Raw genomic sequence first — 21,556 nt, forward strand, 5'->3', positions numbered from 1 at the left:
TGGTGACAATTTAATTGAGTGCATTATTATTATTTTCAATACAGTGAATCATTACTTGTTTGGTAAGTAAAAGATAATGTTCAGCCCCATAAGACAACATCACTCCCACAGAATAATGTTCACTCTCACGGAATAAATGGAGGATAAATGTTTAGGTAGAGGATCTGGATCGGCGCAGGCTTGGAGGGCTGAAGGGCCTGTTCCTGTGCTGTAATTTTCTTTGTTCTTTGTTCTTTGATACTCAATGCTTTGCTGTGAAATGAATCACAAGTGCTGGTGCGTTATGTGCAGCTTCACTCAGAGAAGTAAATATTGTATTTCGCAGAGAGATATTCAATATTCCCATTATCCCAATTTGTATGCCTCTAATATTTCAAGAACACATTTTATTTTGGGATTCTTTTTCATCTGGAGAACCAGAAAAAACTCTTGCAGCAATGTAATTTTATTTCCTCCAATGTGTTGCTCCATAGAGCGGAACGCTGGCGGTTCATAAACTCCACATCACAAATCTTCCACCTACCTGAAGGGAATGTCTGAGGGAAAGTGAATCATGTTGCCCTTATCCACCACGTAGCAGCCAGCCATCGAGTCAATTTGGCAGGGACCCACTCCACCCATCAACTTGGAGACTCTGCAGAACTAAGGAATCATTCCAGCAAGTTCCATGGTAGCACTAAACATTGGAACATTGAGCAGCGATTGGGGAATCTTGCCTGCATGGCTGGGACTTCACGCGCCTCACAGTGAGCTAAAGAGAGCTTTAGCAGCAGTCAAAGAACATATTGCAATTCCACCAAATGAAATAAAGACTTCCATTTATATATAGCAACTTATCACATCTCTCAGAAATGTCTCAAAATGCTTCATGTACAATAAATAACTTTGAGGTGCAGTAACTGTTGCTATGTAGGCAATGCACCAGCCATTTTATACATGCTGGGATTGCATAAAGCAATTAATCTGTTTTTGTTTGGCTGGTATAGGTCAATAGATGAATATCAGCCAAAGCACTGTCAAAACTCAGATAGCCAGGTGGTGAAGGATAGTAAACTGGAGCCTAGTCTTCGGTCAGTTACAAGTTTTTATTTATGGACACACAAATTGTATATTGTACACCTCCAACCAAACTCCTTTTTCAGTCTGCTCCTACATAGATGAGCACAGGTAAGTCTCCAATTAATATCCACCACCTGAATACAATTAACACCCAATAGAGTTACAATTAACAAGCACACAGGGGAATGTTTCTTCAAATATTGCCACAGAATCTGAACGACCAGAGCAGGCAGAAGGGCATCTTAGTTTAAAACCTCATCAGAAAAATTGAGCATTATTTTCGTACTCCACTGGAATATCACCCATGAGTCGAACTTGAAACCACTGACTTCTGACTCAGAGGAACATGAATATTTTATACAAAGGGCACAGTCTAAATGCTGTGCCTCACTCATGAAAAAGATCTACATAATGGACCTTTAAAGCTGCACGATTCCGAAACGTTACTTATTTAATTATAAGTACTCCCCAAAATAACCAGACTTGATAATCAGCAGCCTCTAATCCTGCTTAATTACTGAGCTGTGATAACCTATGCAGTTTATTATTCTTGTTTACCTTCAGGATTGTCAGTGAACCACATTCGGAGTGGGGATGACACATAGCTAGCTTGAAGAACCATTTGACGGGAGCATCAGGATCTTAGCCGCATCTCCATGGCTAATGGGATCTTTAATCGAAACACACAGACTTTATATGTTTTTCTAATCTCAATAATTAAACAGAACTAGAATTAGAGACTTTTGGTAAGGAAAATTACTAAAACTATCACTGGTATGAATTTTATTTACATTATATTTTTAGCCCCAATAGAAAGCAGTCTAGATACAATCTGCATTTTTTGAACTAATTTTCATACTTGAAATTTCAGCTTGAGTGCAACTTTTTAAAATAAAATACTAACTGATGTTCTCAGGGAAGTGCTCTATAAAGGCACATCCTAAGGTTATTTGGAGGCTAATTATGGTTTCTGAGAGAAATTTCTCCAGATTGGCAACTGCTTGTAAGTCTTTGAACATGGTTGCCGAGATCACAGAGGCCAACAGGAAATGACTGCATCATTAAAAAATGTTCATTTTTATTTTGTTGCTGTATTATAATTGTGTTTTTTGAGTCAATCAAGAAAGACTAGGAGGGAATATTTATTTGCTGCTTACACAATTGAATTACTTCCCCATGCATTTATATACAACTTTTTATGATCTCAGGATTTATAGCCAATTAAGTGCTGTTTGAGCTGTAGTCACTGTATAGGAAACATGGGAACCAATTTGCACACAGTAAGACCACACAAACAGCAATGTGATAATGAACAGATAATCCTTTATGGTGATGTTGGTTGAGGGATAAATATTGGCCAGAACACCAGAGGAAACTCCCCAACACTTCCCCAAGATAGTACCATGGGATTTTCTTATGTCCACCTGAGAGGGCAGAAAGGTCTCAGTTCAACAGCTCATCTGAGAGACGGCACCTCTGACCGTGTAGCACTCCCTTGGTACTGCATTGGAGTGTTAGTCTAAAATTGTGGGCTCAACTCCCTAGAGTGAGGCTTGAGACCAGAACTTTGTGACTTGGAGGTGAGGGTGCTACTACTGAGCTAGTTTTATACCCTGGCAGCAAGTCAAAAATCTACCTTGAAGTCTTAGAGAAGGTCTGAACCAAGTGTTTAAGAATATTAAAGGCTCTGACACCAAAACAAATAAATGGTACTTTTTTATTTGTTCTTGGAACATGGGCAAAGCTGCATTTCTCATCCATCCCTAGTTGCTTTGGTGATGGCAAGCTTTCACCTTGAACAACTGATGTTCATGGTGATGATGCTGTCATGACAACAACAACAACACAACACCAACTTGTATATATTTAGCACCTTTAACATGGTATAACATCCTATGTTGTTAATACTTCACAGGAGGTAGAGTTTAAGGAATGTCTGTCTTCAAGGAGGAGGGAGAAGAAGAGAGGCATGGAAGTTTAGAGATTGAATTCCAGAGCTTAGGGCCTGGGTAGGTGAATGCACAACCAACAATGGTGGAGGGATGGAAATTGGTAAACAGTTGGCTAGAATTGGAGGACCGCAGAGATTCTGGACAATTGTAGGGCTGAAGGGAGTAATAGAGATAGGGAGGGATGAGGCCATAAAGGATTTAAAAACAAGACTGGGAATATTAAAATTGAGGTGTTGCTGGAATTGGAGCCAATCTAGGTCAGCAAGCATGGGTGTAATAGGTGAAAGGAATTTGGTGTGAGTTAGGATACAGGTGGCAGGGTTTTGGACAAGTTGAAGTTTACGGAAGGTGCAAAGATGGGAGGCAGTTCAGGAGAGCGGCTAGGCAGGTTATTCCACGATATTTACTCTGCAATGAGGAAGGAATGGTGGTAACTGTGCAAGTCAGAATGGTGTGTCACTTGGTGAGAAACCAAGATGATGGGGTTGGGCAGAACTCTACATAGTCACCCATATGAGCTGAGGGTGTAATGGGTGAAGTTGGATGGAACATTTTCTGTTCTGAGCGGATGATCATCCTGTAGAACAGAATTTGAGAGGAGGAAATGGAAACTGACTGCTCACTGTCCTTTAGACAGTGGATGGATTTCTGAAAAATGAGGTGATCCCAGAATATGGAAGATGATGCATGGATCTGGGCACCAAGGAACTTGTCTGACTACCCATGGGTCAGAGAGGAACAGGGTATGGTAACATACCAGTCATGTTATTGGACTAGTAAACCAGTGTTCTGGACTAATGATCTGAAAACATGAGTTTAAATCCCATCACAGCAGCAAAGGGCTTTAAACTTAATTAATTAAAATAAATCTTAAATAAAAAGCCCATATCAGTAATGGTGATCATCAAACTAGCAGACTGTCATTAAAAAACAACCTGGTTCACATTAGGGAAGGAACTCTGCCAGCCTTACCTGGTCTGGCCGCCACGTGACTCCAGACCCACAGCAATGTGGTTGACTCTTAAATGCCTTCTGAAATAGCCCAGCAAACTATTCAGTTGAATTGAAGAAACTGACTTGCCACCACCTTCTCACGGTCAATAGGGATGGACAATAAATGCAGCCCTTGCCAGCGATGCTCACATACTAACAACAAATGAAAAAAAGAGGAAATTGTGCACTCCTGAACTGGCAACTGATCTCTGATTTTGCCTTTCCCAAAAAGTGGGGAAAAGAAAATAGCTTGTGCACCAGTAAGAAATGAGCCAAAGGACATAAACGAGTCTCAGGGCCTTTTCTCATCCTTGCTACCTCAATATAAGCAAGAAATATTCGTGGGAGAAGCAGACTGCTGCAAATTATCACCGCAATCACACACATAACAGCAAGAGAGTAATGGTTACTATGGACACCAAATGCATCTCCAGTGAGACAATATAGAAAATATACCTGGAAAAGATACAGAATAAATGGCAGCTCCACTGACTTAGAGGAACAGCTACTCAACAAACAAAGGAACAGGATGGAGAGACTACACAAGGAATACCAGGAAAAGAGATCCAAGTATTTATCTATTTATTGTGCATCTGAGAGCAAAATTACGGCCAGAATATTAAAGAGATTACAGTACTGCAGTATCACACAAAGAGCAATGAATTATTGCATAACATCCCCCCTACAGATAGACAAAATACACAGAACCAGCATTTTATTTCCCCAATGGTTTTGAGTACTAGCCCACAACAATCAAAAGTGAATTTGTTACACCATTTAAAAGAAAGGAATCCAAACATAGCCTAGCCATAGCCAAAGATTAGGCAGTGAGGCGGGGGGAGGGGGGTGGGGGTAAGTGTGTTGCAGGGGGTTGGTGGGGGGGGGGGCTGGAATAGCTCAAAAGCACCAAACTAAAAAAGTCAGCAAGGAGTTGTTGTACTGTTATATAACATATATCATATATATATATATATATATATATATATATATAAAAACATATATATATGAGGTCCATGATCCTCTGACTCACATATACATGCTGGGGGAGAAATTGGATAGCACTGGCATGCTGAAGAAGACTGGGTGCATGGATTGGTTGCTAGGCCAGAACAGGTATGATCGAAATTGGATCTTGAGCCTCATTTCAATGAGACTGGTGAGCTACGGAAGCCTATTGAGCTTCCCCAGGCTGCTTTCTGTTGAGGCGGATACCAATTTTGGCCGGTGACAATGACAGTGGCTCTCTGGCAGATTGTTTGGGAGGGGTCTGTTTGACACTTATAAAATGCATTTCTAAGCCAGTGTGTCTAAAGTGACACTCACATTCCAATGAGAGAAGGAAGTCTTTCATTTGTATAGCACTTTTCACAATCTCCGAACATCCCAAACTACCTTACAGCTAATGAATTACTTTTGAAGCGTAGTGCTACGCCCGAGGTGGGAGGGGTGCACTGTTTATTCTAGTTCACTTCTCCGCAGGTCACAACAGATATTTAATTTTTTTTCCACTTACTGATATGGTCGATCATAGATTCCCTTTTTTCCCAGAATAAAACACACCAATTAGGTTTCTTTATTAAACAACAAAATTATCAGTTTATTATAAAACAAGTCTTAACCAGTAATGAAGTAAAGCATAAACTCACAGGTTGAAATATTAAAGTCCCCTTTTTACCTTAGCCCCTCACGTGCACACACACACACACACATACACAGGTTAACCGGAAAAATAAAGAGATTTGTGTTTTAGAGCTCTATTACTAAAAAAAAGACAAAAATCACTTGGGTTAAATACTTGCTAATTCTTGAAGAAGAAAGAGAAGATATGGAAAACGACCTTTGTTTGGATTTGGTGTCCCAAATCCGTATAGACGGCTGTCACTGGGATCTTCCTAGAACAGCTCTTTTCAGGCGACGTTGAAGATCAGTTTGGGTAGGCTTCCAGGAAATCCAGCAATAGAGGGTTCAGGCACAGGCCTTTCAGCCATAGTTTCAGTCTGCTTCTTACACTTGCTTTTCAGCTCCTTGAGAGAGATGAAAAACCGGCAGGCTTTTTCCAAACTGCTGGAATAGACTGAGTTGGGGTGGTTTGTTCTTCTTGGCAAGTTTTCTTCAACTCCTTTTCAAACCACTGTTTATTCCCAACTCACTGTCCAAAGTGAAACTATAAACAATGTCAGAAGAAACAAGCCTCCTGACCCCTATAAATCTTGATCAGTCACTTCTCTGCAAACAAATTCCCAAAGTCAAAAACAACCCCTGCTGGGTAATTACCTGCAGACAGGTGTCTTCCAGTAATTTGTTTTCAAGCTCAGTCCAAAAACCTACTGGTGATCTCCCTTAAAATACACACACACCAAGTTCCAGCACTTCTACAACTTATATCTTTTTACAATTTATATAAATGACTTAGATGAAGGGACTGAAGGTATGGTTGCTAAATTTGCTGATGACACAAAGATAGGTAGGAAAGTAATTTGTGAAGACCACATAAGGGGCTACAAAGGATAGGTTAAGAGTGGGCAAAGACCTGGCAAATGGAGTATAATGTGGGAAAGTGGGAAATTGTCCACTTTGGCAGGAAGAATAAAAAGAAGCATATTATCTAAATGGTGAGAAACTGCAGAGCTCTGAGATGCAGAGAGATCTGGGTGTCCTAGTGCATGAATCACAAAAGGTTAGTATGCAGGTACAGCACGTAATTAGGAAAGCTAATAGAATGTTATCCTTCATCGTGAGGGGAATTGAATACAAATGTAGGGAGGATATGCTTCAACTATACAGGGCATTGGTGAGAGCACATCTGGAGTACTGTGTACAATATTGATCTCCTTATTTAAGGAAGGATGTAAATGCTTTGGAGGCAGTATAGAGAAGGTTTACTGGACTAATACCTGGAATGGGCAGGCTGTTTTACGAGGAAAGATTGGACAGGCTAGGCTTTTATCCGCTGGAATTTAGAAGAGTAAGAGGCAACTTGATTGAAACGTATAAGATCCTGAGTGGTCTTGACAGGGTGGATGTGGAAAGGATGTTTCCCCTTGTGGGAGAATCTAGATCTGGGAGTTGCTGTTTAAAAATAAGGGGTCGCCCATTTAAGACAGAGATGAGGAGAAATCTTTCTCTCAGAGGGTTGTGAGTCTTTGGAATTCTCTTCCTCAAAAGGTGGTGGAAGCAGAGTCTTTGAATGTTTTTAAGGCAGAGGTAGTTAGATTCTTGATAAGCAAAGAGATGGAAGGTTATCGGGGGTATGTGGAAATGTGGAGTAATCACTTCAGCCATGAACTTATTGAATGGTGGAGCAGGCTTGAAGGGCCGAGTGGCCTACTCCTGCTCCTAATTCATATGTTCGTATCTATGGAATCTTTTCAGTTTTGAAACATAAATCTTCAGAATTTACCAAAAAAATGGAAGCACTCATAACAGTAGTCACTGTGGTAATGTAGGAAATGCAGCAGTCAATTTTGCACACAGCCAGTTCCCACAAACAGCAACGTGATAATGACCAGATAATCTGTTTTAGTGATGCTGGTAGAGGGATAGAAATTGGCCAGAACGGCATGGAGAACTCCTCTGCTGACCTTCGAAATAGTGCAATGGGATCTTTTGACAATGTTGAAAATGCTGGTCCCTTTAATTAACCAGGACTTACTTCAGAGTCATTAGAGGGCAGGTGATGCTCATTACTGCTTGTATTTAAGGGCTGGGTTTTGCCCTGGTCAGGGGAGTTGCTTCTGGACAGGGAGTTAGTCCAGAAGGGAAGAGTGGAAACTGGTATTTGTACTAAACTGCGGATTGAGAATGAAACAGTTGTGGATCACAGACTGTCTCCTGCTTCCTGATTTTGGTGAATGGATATCTGCCAATTGATATCTTTTACATCCACCTGAGAGGGCAGACGGGGCCTCAGTTTAACATCTGATCCAAAAGATGGTACATCTGACAATGCAGCACTCCCTCAGTAATGCACTGGGGTATCAGCCTAAATTTTGTGCTCAAGTTTCTGCACTGAAGCTTGAACCACAAGCTTCTGTCTCCGGTGAGAGTGTTACCAACTGAGCCACAGAAGTAACAGAAGAATTTCAAAGGGCACCATCTGAGAATGTTTAGTCTCTCAGTCCATCTGGGAGGATACAGGGTTCTCTGTGCCTATTACCAGCTTCCAAAGTTGCAGATATTTCCCAGGACTGCTTTGCTCCACTGTAATTTTGGAAATACACAGCAGCATCTGGAAAGAGGAAGAACAGCCTAGCATTTTTTTGTAGATGCTTGCACACATGAAATATGCATCTGTTTACTCTTTACAAATGCTGACAGAACTTCTGTGCATTTCTAGCATCCTCTACTTATCTTCCAGATTTTCAGAACTTGCATTTAATTTTCTAGTTATCCTTCCCCATTTGGAGCAGTGCAGTCTGGAAAGTTGACCTGTAGCTTTTGTAGTTTGAAGTTAGTAATGGTGAGTCATGATCCTTCTGGATGACTTATAAGATACACAAGTTTGTTTATAAACTGTGCCTTGACATTGCATGGTGATCTTTCCCCTTCCCCCAGAAAAAATAGTTTGCCTAAGAAGGCATGTGAATGCAGTAAAATGTGAGTGTGTTATGTGTTGTACAGATAAGATGTAACATTAAAAACAGATAAGAAGCAGTGCATGTACTACACTAAGGAACAAAAAGGTGAGAGTTCACAGCTGCAATTCCTCACATGGTGACTTACTGGGACTGATAATCAGGTCAAGCATTGCACCCGAGTGTTGTTGGCTCTATGCCTAGACACAGATGGGCCAACCTTCCTGGATAAAGCAAGGTCATTTCATTTGCACAATTTACTGGTGCTCCAGGCTCATCTCGCATGACATGTGAGAGCACCAGGGCCATGTTTTTGGGTGCCAGCAGCCACTGAAGTGTTGCTGTCTGCCTGTTGTTCCCTGACTGCTTTCCTGGTGTGGGTCAGGGGCACCAGGAACTGGATAGAGGGCAAGAAGCTTGGGGTGGGAGGGTGCATAGGCAAATTGAGCAAGAGGATGCAATGGTGTCAGAGGCAAAGGGCAAGAAGTGCCTAGCTTCACTTTTTTTTAATGTTATCATTTCCTTCATTGCCCATTACATTCTTGAGGTACTCCAACTGTATTATGGGTTAGACAACTTACTTAAATGCAACACAGGGGCCAAATGAGCCCACTATACAATTGGGCACTGGCTTCCAGTGTCCTTTGTGCCCATTACCTCTACCGAGTATCTTAGATGTTTTGTAGGTGTCTATTCTGAGCAAAGCCACAAACGGTGTCAAGGTGTCAGCCTTAGCTCAGAGGTAGCATGCTTGCTTTTGAGTCAGAGGGTGAGTTCGTTGTCCTATTCCCTGAAACTTGAACATATAATCCAGGCTGACACTCCAGTGCAGAACTGAGGGAGTGCTGTATGCTAAAGGTGCTGTCTTTCAGATGGGCGTTAAACTAAAGCCCTGTCTGCTCTGTCAGCTAAACATAAAATATCCCAGATCTCTAAGTGAAGAACAGCAGGAATGTTTTCCACAGTGTCTTGGCCAGTCTTTATCCCTCGACCAACATAATTAAAGCAGATTATCTGGTCCGGCAGGAAATTCCAGGCCTGCCCACTTCCAGTTCCGCCCCTATCGGGCTTTGCAAATCTGACTCCACATTGCAAAGTACCACATTCCGTTACAGATACAAAACATACTGCAGAAAAGTTATTAAAAAAACAATCATTTGCTGCAGGTACAAATCTACACTATCTGGAGGTGTTGAAGGGAAATAGGCCTCTAACAGACCTCAGGTTGTGCAATGTGATTTTATAGATACAGCCAGATTGCACCCAGTTGAGTCTTAGCAGCAGAATAATACACTTTGGTAGATTACGCTGTTGTCCAATTACAAGGAGCAACAACACGGGATATCTGCTAGTGTACAATAATTAACGCAGTTGATCAGCAATATTGAAGGATAAATGGACAAAGCTGGTAAAATGAACAGAATAAGATGAGCATTCAAGTTTTGAAAGTTTTATAGAAAGCCAAGGTCAACACAAGTAAAAAAGCATCAGCACATGCGCAAAGAACGCCAAAGGTCAACAACAGCAGCATTTTACCAAATTGAATGGCCGACGTTCCTTGCAAAGTATCTATAATTGCAGTATACTGAACATTAATGTTAGGACCAGGTGATAAAGTTTTCACTCTTAGCCTTCACCTGGACTTATCGCAACATGGTTTTATTTTTAAACACACTGGCCGGAATTTTACACCACCCCAGTGAGCCGGATGGTGGCGTAAAATGGAGTGGGAGGCTCCGGGAGGCCTTCCCGACCCATTCCCGCCTCCACCCCACTGTACGTAGGGTGGGGAGTGGGGTGAAAAACAGGCCGCCTGCCCCAGGCCAATCAAGGCTCTTAAGTGGCCAATTAATGGCCACTTCAGAGCCTTCGCCCGCCTTCACGGGGATTTTACCCATGGCAAATGGGCGTCCTGGAGCTGGGAAAGGCCGCCTGGTGAAAGCTGGCGGCTTCTCAGCACCCCGGGGCTGGGCCCTGACAAACGGGCACAGGGTGCCTGATTGAGAGCTGCCCCCGCTTCCCCAACCACCTCCAGGACCCAAGACGTCCCCCTTCCCCCCAAATGACCACCCTTGCTTCACCAAGGCTTGACCGATTACCCCCAGCGAGGCACCCCAAACTTACCTGTGCTCCTGGCTCTATGTCCTTGGCTGGGCTGCAGGAGTGGTGGCCACTGCTGGGACTAAGAGCTGCCGGCCCGATGATTGGCCGGCAGTTCAATGAGGCGGGACTTCCTCCCTCAAGCGGGTGGAAGTTCCACCTCGGAACAATTAAAGCCTGGGGACCCTTTAGATGCAGGACGGATCCCCAAGCCAGACAGAAGCGGTTTTGCCACCAACGTTTACGTCGGTGGCCAGCTCCCATCCGTCTGACATAAAATCCAGCCCGCTGTGTTTTTAGCTCTCACTTGGTGAATCCTTGTTCACTGCTTTTCAATTGCAAGCCAACAAAACCAGCAAAAACCTAAGAAATTAGGTTTAAAGAAGAAAAGTTGAAATTTATTAAACTTCAACTTAAACTCTAATTCGGTTAATGCCTACGGATACATGACGCACCCACGCTTGCATGCATACACGATACACACATGCAAATAGAGACAGGAAAGAGCAGAAGAAAAATAAAGTGGAAAAGTTTGAGGCAATATCTGAAGAGTTGTTGTTACGGTTCTCTGAGCTCACTGTAGAGTCCTTGATTGTAGGTAGATCTTGCTTTTTGTTGGGGCCCAGTATTCTTCTTAAACCTTGTTTGCTGTTGGAAACTTTTCACTCTTGGGATTCACGTGTCTTCAGTGGGTTTGGTGTTCCGTGAGAAAGAGATGGGAGCAAACAAGAGAGATCTTCTCAGTCCAGGAGCAAACAGACACTCTCTGAATTCAAACAGTACAATTCAGAAAACCCCAGGTTGCCAAGCAGGTTAGTCATGTGACTAACTGGTCTGACCACGTCTTGGATTGTATCACCTTTACAGTCTCTGGAATGCTCCTCTTACACACAATACCTGGTGATCAAGGTCCATTGTGGGTTGAATGTGTCAGGGAATGGTCCTTTGTCCTTCCAGTCACCATCTGTTAATATGCAAATGTCTTTTCCAGCCATGGTTGATCTGTTTAACAAGTCCTTTCTTCACTCCAGTAACAGTTTAAAATCAATGTTCTTGACAAAATTAATGTGCCTCATTCTTGGTAGGTGGGGACTTAGCATGACAATTAAGAAAGAGATATCAATCACCCAACCCTGCATTTGACCTGCTGGAACTATGCTTGAACCAGTTTAAGTAAAACTATACCAGAATGCTTAATTCAAAAAAATGTAAACAGTGACGTGACCTTATCTTGTATAATCACTCAACAGTTGCAGGAAATACCATTAATATCAAGATTCACAAAGGTCATCCAATCACTAGCTACAAGAATAAAAGAAAGGGTCTGTACGATAGCATCAGACTCTAATCAGAATGCTGATAAAAATTGTTAGTTCTCTTCCAGAAGTTCATTCTTTAGTAAGAAAAAGATTCCAACTCTCATTAAAAAGGAGTATTTAGATATTAAAATTTGTTGGAAAAAATTATATTAATTGTCCTGTGCATTGTGACACATATTAGCAGTTTTCTCAAAGCAGGTTGGCAGTTTTATCCAGGCAGAGGGCAGAGAGATGGGACAACAGATTTCTATCAGGAATGATGGATCAAATGGCCTCCATCTATGCTGTAAAATTCAATCATTATAGGATTCTTGGGTACAACAACTTTCTTGGATTGTGATGTGGAAGATTTCCACTCTCCTCCCTGTGTGCGTACATTGTGGCGCAGTGGTTAGCACCGCAGCCTCACAGCTCCAGCGACCTGGGTTCAATTCTGGGTACTGCCTGTGTGGAGTTTGCAAGTTCTCCCTGTGTCTGCGTGGGTTTTCTCCGGGTGCTCTGGTTTCCTCCCACAAGCCAAAAGACTTGCAGGTTGGTAGGTAAATTGGCCATTATAAATTGCCCCTAGTATAGGTAGGTGGTAGGGAAATATAGGGACGGGTGGGGATGTGGTAGGAATATGGGATTAGTGTAGGATTAGTATAAATGGGTGGTTGATGGTTGGTGCAGACTCGGTGGGCCGAAGGGCCTGTTTCAATGCTGTGTCTCTAAACATAAACAAATTATTCTTGTAGATCCTATATTTTCCTTGCCTTCTTTTATTAGAGTGTTGTGGGATGACCTTAAGAGCAGATCACCTTAAGAAGCTGTAAGTGAAGGAAGTGATGTTGTGCCACACATGACCAGAGAGTTGTGGGTGTAGCCCAACAGAAGTGTCATGCAGTAACTGTTTGTATATATACATGTTCCCGTTTAAGTATAATAAAAAGTCACATTTTCTTTGGATATTATTGTCGCCCTGTGGGTCTTACAATCACTCACATATCAAAGGAACAAGTCATGTTACAGAGAGTGAAAGAAAAATCAGATCACTATGGATATGATGCTCTCCCAGCATGCATAGCGCCAACGAAAGCCATCTATCGAAACAATGGACACGATGGAATGCTGGGATAGGCCTGGTTGAGTGAAAGAAAACAATTTTGTTGCCAAACAGTTGCCAGTGAGAAACAAACTGTTAAAAGAGAATAGAGGAATGGACAAACAGAAGACAGGTAAGGGAGAAGGTTAAGAATTAAAATACATTTGAGGCACTCTATCTTCCCTGTTGTCCATGTTCAATTGCAACTTGTTGCTTTCAACGGTGTCACGGACTTGTATTATTTTTTTCTCCTCAGATTAAAAACTGTGTTTGTGCCTTGAAGACACTGTTAAATACAGTGCACCTTTAAGGCATAGAAGATTCTAAAAATCTGGAGACACTGTGTACCACAGCTATATTTTTGGTTACGCTGAGCAACAGCAGTGGCGAGAGAGGTCACATGGTATGATGTGTCCATTTGACTGTGTGTGGAGCTGGCAGGGACCTGTCTGAACCATTTAGTTCTGAGACACTTTCCAGCAAGGCGATCTGAAGAAAGGAGCTGTTTTATTCTCTCTCAAGAAAAATTCTGCAAAGCTACAAGCCATGTTAATTCCCTGAGTATTATTTGTATTGCTGTGCTCATCGTTGAAAGAGCGGTTTAATGATACTGCAGCTGAACTGTTTGAATGCCTATCAAGAACAAAGTATTTTCATCAAATCTGGATGAAGACTTCGAGTGAACTTTGATTACCTTCACATCAGAAGACCTCATTCACTGAGAATGAAAAACGCAAAAAACTTACTTATTTATTTTATTCTTAAGAGACAGCTAATTTTTAAAAACTCTACCTTTAAAACCGGACCACTGTTATTTTTGAATGTATGTGCATGAATGCGGGAGTTGGATTAAATGAAGAAGTTATAAGATCTTTAGACATAGGTTTATCTTAATAGTGTTTAAGATTTCATTAAAAAATAATAGTTAATTTGTTGTTGGCTAAAGATACCTGGTTTGGTCTGCTTCATTCTGTGGATTCTAGAGTGTTTAATTTGGCTGTTTTTCTGATTTGGTGAAAGCTTAATAATATGCTGCAACCTGTGGAGTGATCGGACTGAATTAACAGTGCGTTGCTCCCGCCAGGGTCATAACATATTTAATTGGGGGCTCGTCCGCGATCAGGATCCTATTTAATGGGATGGCTCTCATCTGGGATCAGAATCAAACTAACTGGGGGAATCGCATTTGGAATCATATTAATTGCTCGTCTCTGGGATAACACATAAATTGGGGTCTTGCGTCTGGCACCATATTATTTGCTCTCGCCATTGGAAACCTGATTGTTGGGATCCAAATCTAACACCAATTATGAAAATAAAAGGAACCAGGTTTCTTGTGTAATAAGGTACAGTCTATCCCATTGCAATGGCTTTAGCAGTTGCAGCAGAGTTTCTGGGAAAGGTGAATGTATCCCTCAGTGACTTGATAACTTTAACTAAGAATAAACTAAAAGAATTGGCAGCAAAATTGGGGTTAGAATTGAAATCAGGTGCCAAAAAAGCAGAGATATTTGATTTAATAGTCCAGCATATAAAATAAGAAGAAAAGGAACAAGAAGGCAATAAGTCAGAGAGTGATGCTGTGGAATTAGCCAAAATTCAGTTAGAAATAAAAAAAATTAAAACAGGAAAAGAAACAGCAAAAGTGTGTGGAGCTGGAAGGGACCTGTCTGAACCAGTTAGTTCTGAGACACTTACCAGCAAGACGATCTGAAGAACGGAGCTGTTTTATTCTCTCTCAAGAAAAATTCTACAAAGCTACAAGCCATGTTAATTCTCTGGGTAAGGAAGAAAAGCTTTTCTTTTTCAACAAATTATTTGTATTGCTGTGCTCATCATTGAAAGTGCTGTTTAATGATACTGCAGCGGAACTGTTTGAATGCCTATCAAGAACACAGTATTTTCATCAAATCTGGATGAAGACTTCGAGTGAACTTTGATTATCTTCATATCAGAAGACCTCATTCACCGGGAACGTGAAACGCAAGAAACTTACTTATTTATTTTATTCTTAAGAGACAGCTAATTTTTAAAAACTCTACCTTTAAAACCGGACCACTGTTATTTTTGAATGTATGTGCGTGAATGCGGGAGTTCGATTAAATTAAGAAGTTATAAGATCTTTAGACATAGGTTTATTTTAAGTGTTTAAGATATAGTTATTTTTAATATGTAGTTAATTTGTTATTGTCTAAAGATATCTGGTTTGGTCTGCTTCATTCTGGGGATACTAGAGTGTTTAATTTGGCTGTTTTTCTGATTTGGTTAGAGCTTAATAATGTGCTGCGACCTGTGGAGTGACAGGACTGAATTAACAGTGCGTTGCTCCTGCTATAGTCGTAACAACGGTCTTTCTGCATTTGATGCCTCAGTTATATTCTCATGAGAGAAAATCTTGCACCTAGGATTTGTCTAACTTTGACAGCTCTGTCTACTTGACCTTTAGGTACAAAGTACTAATCGACACACACTGGCCTAAAAGAGGTGTGGAAGAAAAGAACTTCAAGGATTAAAAAATATAGGCCGCAAAATGTGTCTCCTTAGCATGCGGTTTTTCAGCACTACAAGTGCCGTTTTGCCTCCAAAATGAAGTCTGCATTTTGCACACACGCTCCAGGAGAATGCCATGCCAGACTCCATTTTTGTGAGAGCTTCCAATGGAAGTCTGAAGAGTAGGCAGATCATGACGACAATCAGTGTGCAGTGCTGATTTGACACCAATGCGACCAGTTTGGAAATCAATGCTCCGGCTTACGCCATTTCTTAAACATGCACAGCTGAACACGCATTTAGCAGCAGGAAGGATACCCCCCCCCTCCCCCCCCCCACCAGCAGTGTTAAATAAATCATCAGCTACTTACATGTTAGTTGCTATTGATTTCTACTGGCTGTTGCTGTGAATGTAGATGTGTTTGGTGGTTTCTGGAGTTCTGTAACGTTGCTCAAGTTCACAGGGAGTGGTATGGCATGTACTGAAGGACTTGATCCTGACTTCAAGAATTCTACACAAACTACTGTCTTCCAGACATAGGGGCAACAACATGCATTCCCTTTGGACTACAGCATGACAAAGAGAATGAGCAGAGGTGACACAGAGCAGGACAAGTTGCTGGAAGAGGGAGGAGAAGGAGGGGAGTGGGGGTGTCAGCAGGAGGCTAGGTCCACCCAGGGTGTTCAGAGAGAAATTCACCTACCTGAAACTCAGTGAGGAAGTTAGGACATTCTCACTGAAATCTGCAATCTGCCGCAGCCAGAACAGCAGCCTCCAAGCAGAGTGAGGACAACGTTGCCAGTGGCTGTGAATGTGACCATGGCCATGAACATTTATGTATTGGGCTCCTTCCAGGTTGGAGCAGGTGATATTTGAAACATCTCTCAGTTTGCTGTCCACTGTTGCATAAGGTAGGCACTAAGGCTCTGTATTCCATAAGAGCTGAATACATTTCATTCTCTCTTGCCAGAGGGAAGCAGGTGGAGTGAACATGACAGCTTCATGAAGATTCCCCATGGTGCAGGGTGCCATTGATTGCATGCAGGCCACCATACACAGAGTATCATGCAGGTCATAATGCCTTCATTCTGTGGCAGTCTGCCGTACCATTAGCATTTGAGCCACCACCACAAACCAGACGGTGATTACTGGGCTATCCCTTTACGATATGGCTCATGATTCTGGGGTGCAATCCACATGGACATGTAGCATGCGTACAGCGAAAACCTTGCTGCCACAGGAAATGTGATAGAGCAGACAGTTGGGGTGCTGAAACAACGCTTCCACTGCCTGGACCACACTGAAGGAACCCTGCAGTATCGGCAGATTGCATGCCAAGATTCATGGTAGTCTGCTGCATGCTGCACAACCTTGCCATCTTAAGGGCACAGACCTTGCCACTAGCTATATGATGAGCAGCTGAGGAGCAGGAGCAGGAGGAAAGGAGGAGGATACCTAAACTGCCACTTTCTTGCTGGGCTGTCCACCAAAAACTCATCCAACTGCGATAACAATAAATGCAACCCCAATTCCCCAATCACCAACAGTCTCACACCTTACTTTTCTCTATAACTGACTATTACAGCGTCTGTTCGGCCACAAAGCAAAAATAAAAGCCAACACAAAAGAAGCATTCCAAATCAAATTCATAAACCAAACCATGCTACACTGCATACAAATGTCAACTAATCATCCTTGTGCATTCCCTCAGTGCCTGTCTTTCCTGTGCCTTTGCCTGTCCTAGTGCTCCAATGCAGTTTTATCCAGTACCTGCAGCATAGCTGGAGGAATACTGCTGACCTTTGATGGGGAAGATTGCAGACGACCTTGGAGGATGAGCTCGGGCAGCTCTGGGCATAGAAGGCTCAGTTTGAACTGCACCATTCTCGACATGGGCAACAGCAGTTTGGGCTGGCTGGCTGACAGGCAACAGCAATGGGCACTGGTGGAGTACAACCATACGAACGTGGAGCAGGAGTAGGTCACTCGGCCCCTCGAGCCTGCTCTGCCATTCAATAAGATCATAGCTGACCTCGACTCCACATTCCCGCCTACCGCCGATAACCCTTCACCCCCTTGCTTATCAAGAATCTATCTACCTCTGCCTTAAAAATATTTAAAGACTCTGCTTCCACTGCCTTTTGAGGAAAAGAGTTCCAAAGACTCATAACTCTCTGAGAGAAATAATTTCTCCTCAGCTCTGTCTTAAGTGGTTGACCCCTTATTTTTAAATAGTGACCCCTAGTTCTAGATTCTCCAACAAGAGTACCAAGCCTGCATTTTATAACGGATTTAGAAAGGGAAGATTGAGGGAGGAGTTTCTGCCACTTTAGGACATGTTCTTGGCTTTAATGAACATAATGTGACTTGTAGCCAGGAATAAGACTCAATTACTTCACAGAATATCACAGAAGAGATAATTTACCATTCCTGCAGGTTAATTACTGTCTAAGCTATCACTGCAAAATTCCATTTTCCAAACTTTCTTAGGACTTAAAATTTGGTTTAAATAAAACTGGGCTTTATTTTGCTCTGTGTGTAAAGTTGAAGTAAAATTATTTCACTGAAGTCTCATCAGAAATCTTCTAGCTTTTGTTAAGGAATTGTTCTTAACTTCATGCACAGGAGAAAAAATACCGTATCATAAGAACCCATTAGGTGTTATGACCCAGAATTTGCTGATATGGCAATATTAGCGATGTACATTATAAGTTAGACCATTGTGCTCTGCAATACTCCAGTGGCAAATTTACTCCACAGTTTGCTGGAAAAATAACAAGAAGACGTTGCAGTGAGTGGTGATTGGGAGCGATGTGGCCGGTGGATAGCTAAGAATTACCTTTGATTGTTGATTTCTGCAGGAATTCCAACCTAATTTATTTGTTTATTTATAGCTGGCAGCAAATGGCTAAAAGATATAAACAGGAATCAAAACTGAATAACTATTTCCCCAAGAACAAACAGTTCTTCTGTAACTCTTGCATTGTCTCACAAGGCCATGGCTGGGGATTTGAAGAAAAGTGCTGTACTTCACTCATGATTTGACATTATCAAGTGATTTCAGAATCACCCCATGAAGTAATTTCACAGTGTTTCAGGGATTACCCTACTTTTATATGATTGCAGTATTTAGCAGTGTGAGAAATATGTATAAACAACATGCGCATTTGCATTAAATTAAACCCTGAAAAATGTGGGCTCTGCTTTGATTAATCTCATCGAGAACATTTAGAATTGAAATAGCAACTATAGTAAAATGCCGAGAAGTGATGTTGCTGCTTTTAAACATGTTTCTGTTTTGATTACTATATGCTCACCCTCCCTCCCAGTGCCGTTCCGCAATGATGTCAGTGGTTTTAATTAAGCAAACTCAATCCTGACATTGATTTAATGGGGCCAGAATTATAATGAGTTCTTCATCTGATTCAGCAAGGGAAAAGGCAGAGTTATGCAAAAGTATCAGGAAATTGTGAAATAAAAGCAGAAAATATTAGAAATGCTCAGCAGGTCTGGCAGCATCTGTGGAGAGAGAAACAGAGTTAACATTTCAAGTCTGTCACCTTCCATCAGAACTGGGAGAAGTTAGAAATGTAATAGGTTTTGAGCAAGTGAAAGGGGGGAGGGTAAGAAGAAGAATAAAAGGGAAGGTCAGTGATAGAAACATAGAAAATAGGAGCAGGAGTAGGCCATTCGGCCCTTCGAGCCTGCTCTGCCATTCATTATGATCATGGCTGATCATCCAGCTCAGTAACTTGTTCCCACTTTCCCCCCATATCCTCTGATCCCTTTTGCCCCAAGAACTATATCTACCTCCTTCTTGAAGACATACAATGTTTTGGCCTCAACTGCTTTCTGTGGTAGCGAATTCCACAGGCTCACCACTCTCTGGGTGAAGAAATTTCTCCTCATCTCAGTCCTGAAAGGTTTACCCCGTATCCTTAGACTATGACCCCTGGTTCTGGACTCCCCCACCATCGGGAACATCCTTCCTGCATCTACCCTGTCAAGTCCTGTTAGGATTTTGTAGGTTTCTATGAGATCCCCCCCTCACTCTTCACAACTCCAGCCAATATAATTCTAACCGACTCAATTTCTCTTCATATCCCGTCATCCCAGGAATCAGTTTGGTAAACCTTCGCTGCACTCCCTCGATAGCAAGAATATCCTTACTCAGATAAGGAGACCAAAACTGCACACAACATTCCAGGTGTGGCCTCACCAAGGCCCTGTATAATTGCAGCAAGACATCCCTGCTCCTGTACTCGAATCCTCTCACTATGAAGGCCAACATACCATTTGCCTTTTTTACCGCCTATTGCACCTGCATGCTTACCTTCAGCGACTGATGTACGAGAACACCCAGGTCTCGTTGCATATTCCCCTCTCTCAGCTTATAGCTGTTCAGATAATAATCTGCCTTCCTGTTTTTGCTACTAAAGTGGATAACATCACATTTATCCACATTATACTGCATCTGCCATGCATTTACCCACTCACTTGTCCAAATCACCTGGCAACCTCTTTGCATCCTCCTCACAACTCAGTTTTGTGTCATCTGCAAATTTGGAGATATTACATTTAGTTCCCTCATAGAGTCATTGAGTCGTACAGCATAGAAACAGGCCCTTCGGCCCACCGTGTCCATGCCGACCATAATGCCTATCTATACTAATCCCACCTGCCTGCATTAATTCCATATCCCTCTGTGCCTTGCTCATTCAAGTACCAGTCCAGATGCCTCTTAAATGTCGCTACTGTTCCTGCCTCCACCACCTCCTCTGGCAGCTCATTCCAGATACCCACTATTCTTTGTGTGAAAAATTTACCCCTTTGATCCCCTTTAAATCACCTCCCTCTCACTTTAAATCTATGCCCTACCATGGGAAACAGACTCTAGCTATCTACCCTATCTATGCCTCTCATAATTTTATATACTCTATCATGTCCCCTCTCAGCCTCCTTCGCTCCAGGGAAAACAGACCCAGCCTATCCAATCTCTCTTTGTAACTCAAGCCCTCCAAACCAGGCAACATCCATGTGAATCTTTTCTGCACCCTCTCTAGCTTAATCACATCTTTCCTGTAGTGGGGCGACCAAAACTGCACACAGTACTCCAAATACGGCCTAACCAACATTATGTACAACTGTAACATGACGTCCCAACTCTAGTACTCAATGCCTTGGCCGATGAAGGCAAGCATGCCATACGCCTCTTTACCACCCTGTCTACCTGTGTAGGTCAGGAGCTAAAACAATCCCCGCAGCCTCTTGGCCATTCCTGATTGCAGCCATCGGGCCTGATGGATGGGGATCCCAGAAGTCACCCTCCCTAACCCCTATAATAAAAGCAAAATACTGCGGATGCTGGAAATCTGAAACAAAAACAAGAAATGCTGGATTCACTCAGCAGGTCTGGCAGCATCTGTGGAAAGAGAAGCAGAGTTAATGTTTCGGGTCAGTGACCCTTCTTCGGAACTGACAAATATTAGAAAGGTCACAGATTATAAACAAGTGAGGTGGGGGTTGGGCAAGAGATAACAAAGGAGAAGGTGCAGATTGGACCAGGCCACATAGCTGACCAAAAGGTCACGGAGCAAAGGCAAACAATATGTTAATGGTGTGTTGAAAGACAAAGCATTAGTACAGATTAGGTGTGAATATACTGAATATTGAACATCAGCAAGTGCAAACCTGAAGAAAAACAACCTGAAAAAAACAGTGGGTAAGCAAACTGAACAAACTAAGATGAAATGAAATAAATGCAAAAAAAGATTGTAAAAAATGTAAAAAGGAATGCAAAAAAAAAGGAAGAAAAAATAACTAAAAATGACTAAAAATGAAAGTAAAGTGGGGGGCTGTCATGCTCTGAAATTATTGAACTCAATGTTCAGTCCGGCAGGCTGTAGTGTGCTTAATCGGTAGATGAGATGCTGTTCCTCGAGCTTGCGTTGATGTTCACTGGAACACTGCAGCAATCCCAGGACAGA

Source organism: Heterodontus francisci, chromosome 22 (assembly GCF_036365525.1).
Source record: "Heterodontus francisci isolate sHetFra1 chromosome 22, sHetFra1.hap1, whole genome shotgun sequence".
Classification (NCBI taxonomy): domain Eukaryota; kingdom Metazoa; phylum Chordata; class Chondrichthyes; order Heterodontiformes; family Heterodontidae; genus Heterodontus; species Heterodontus francisci.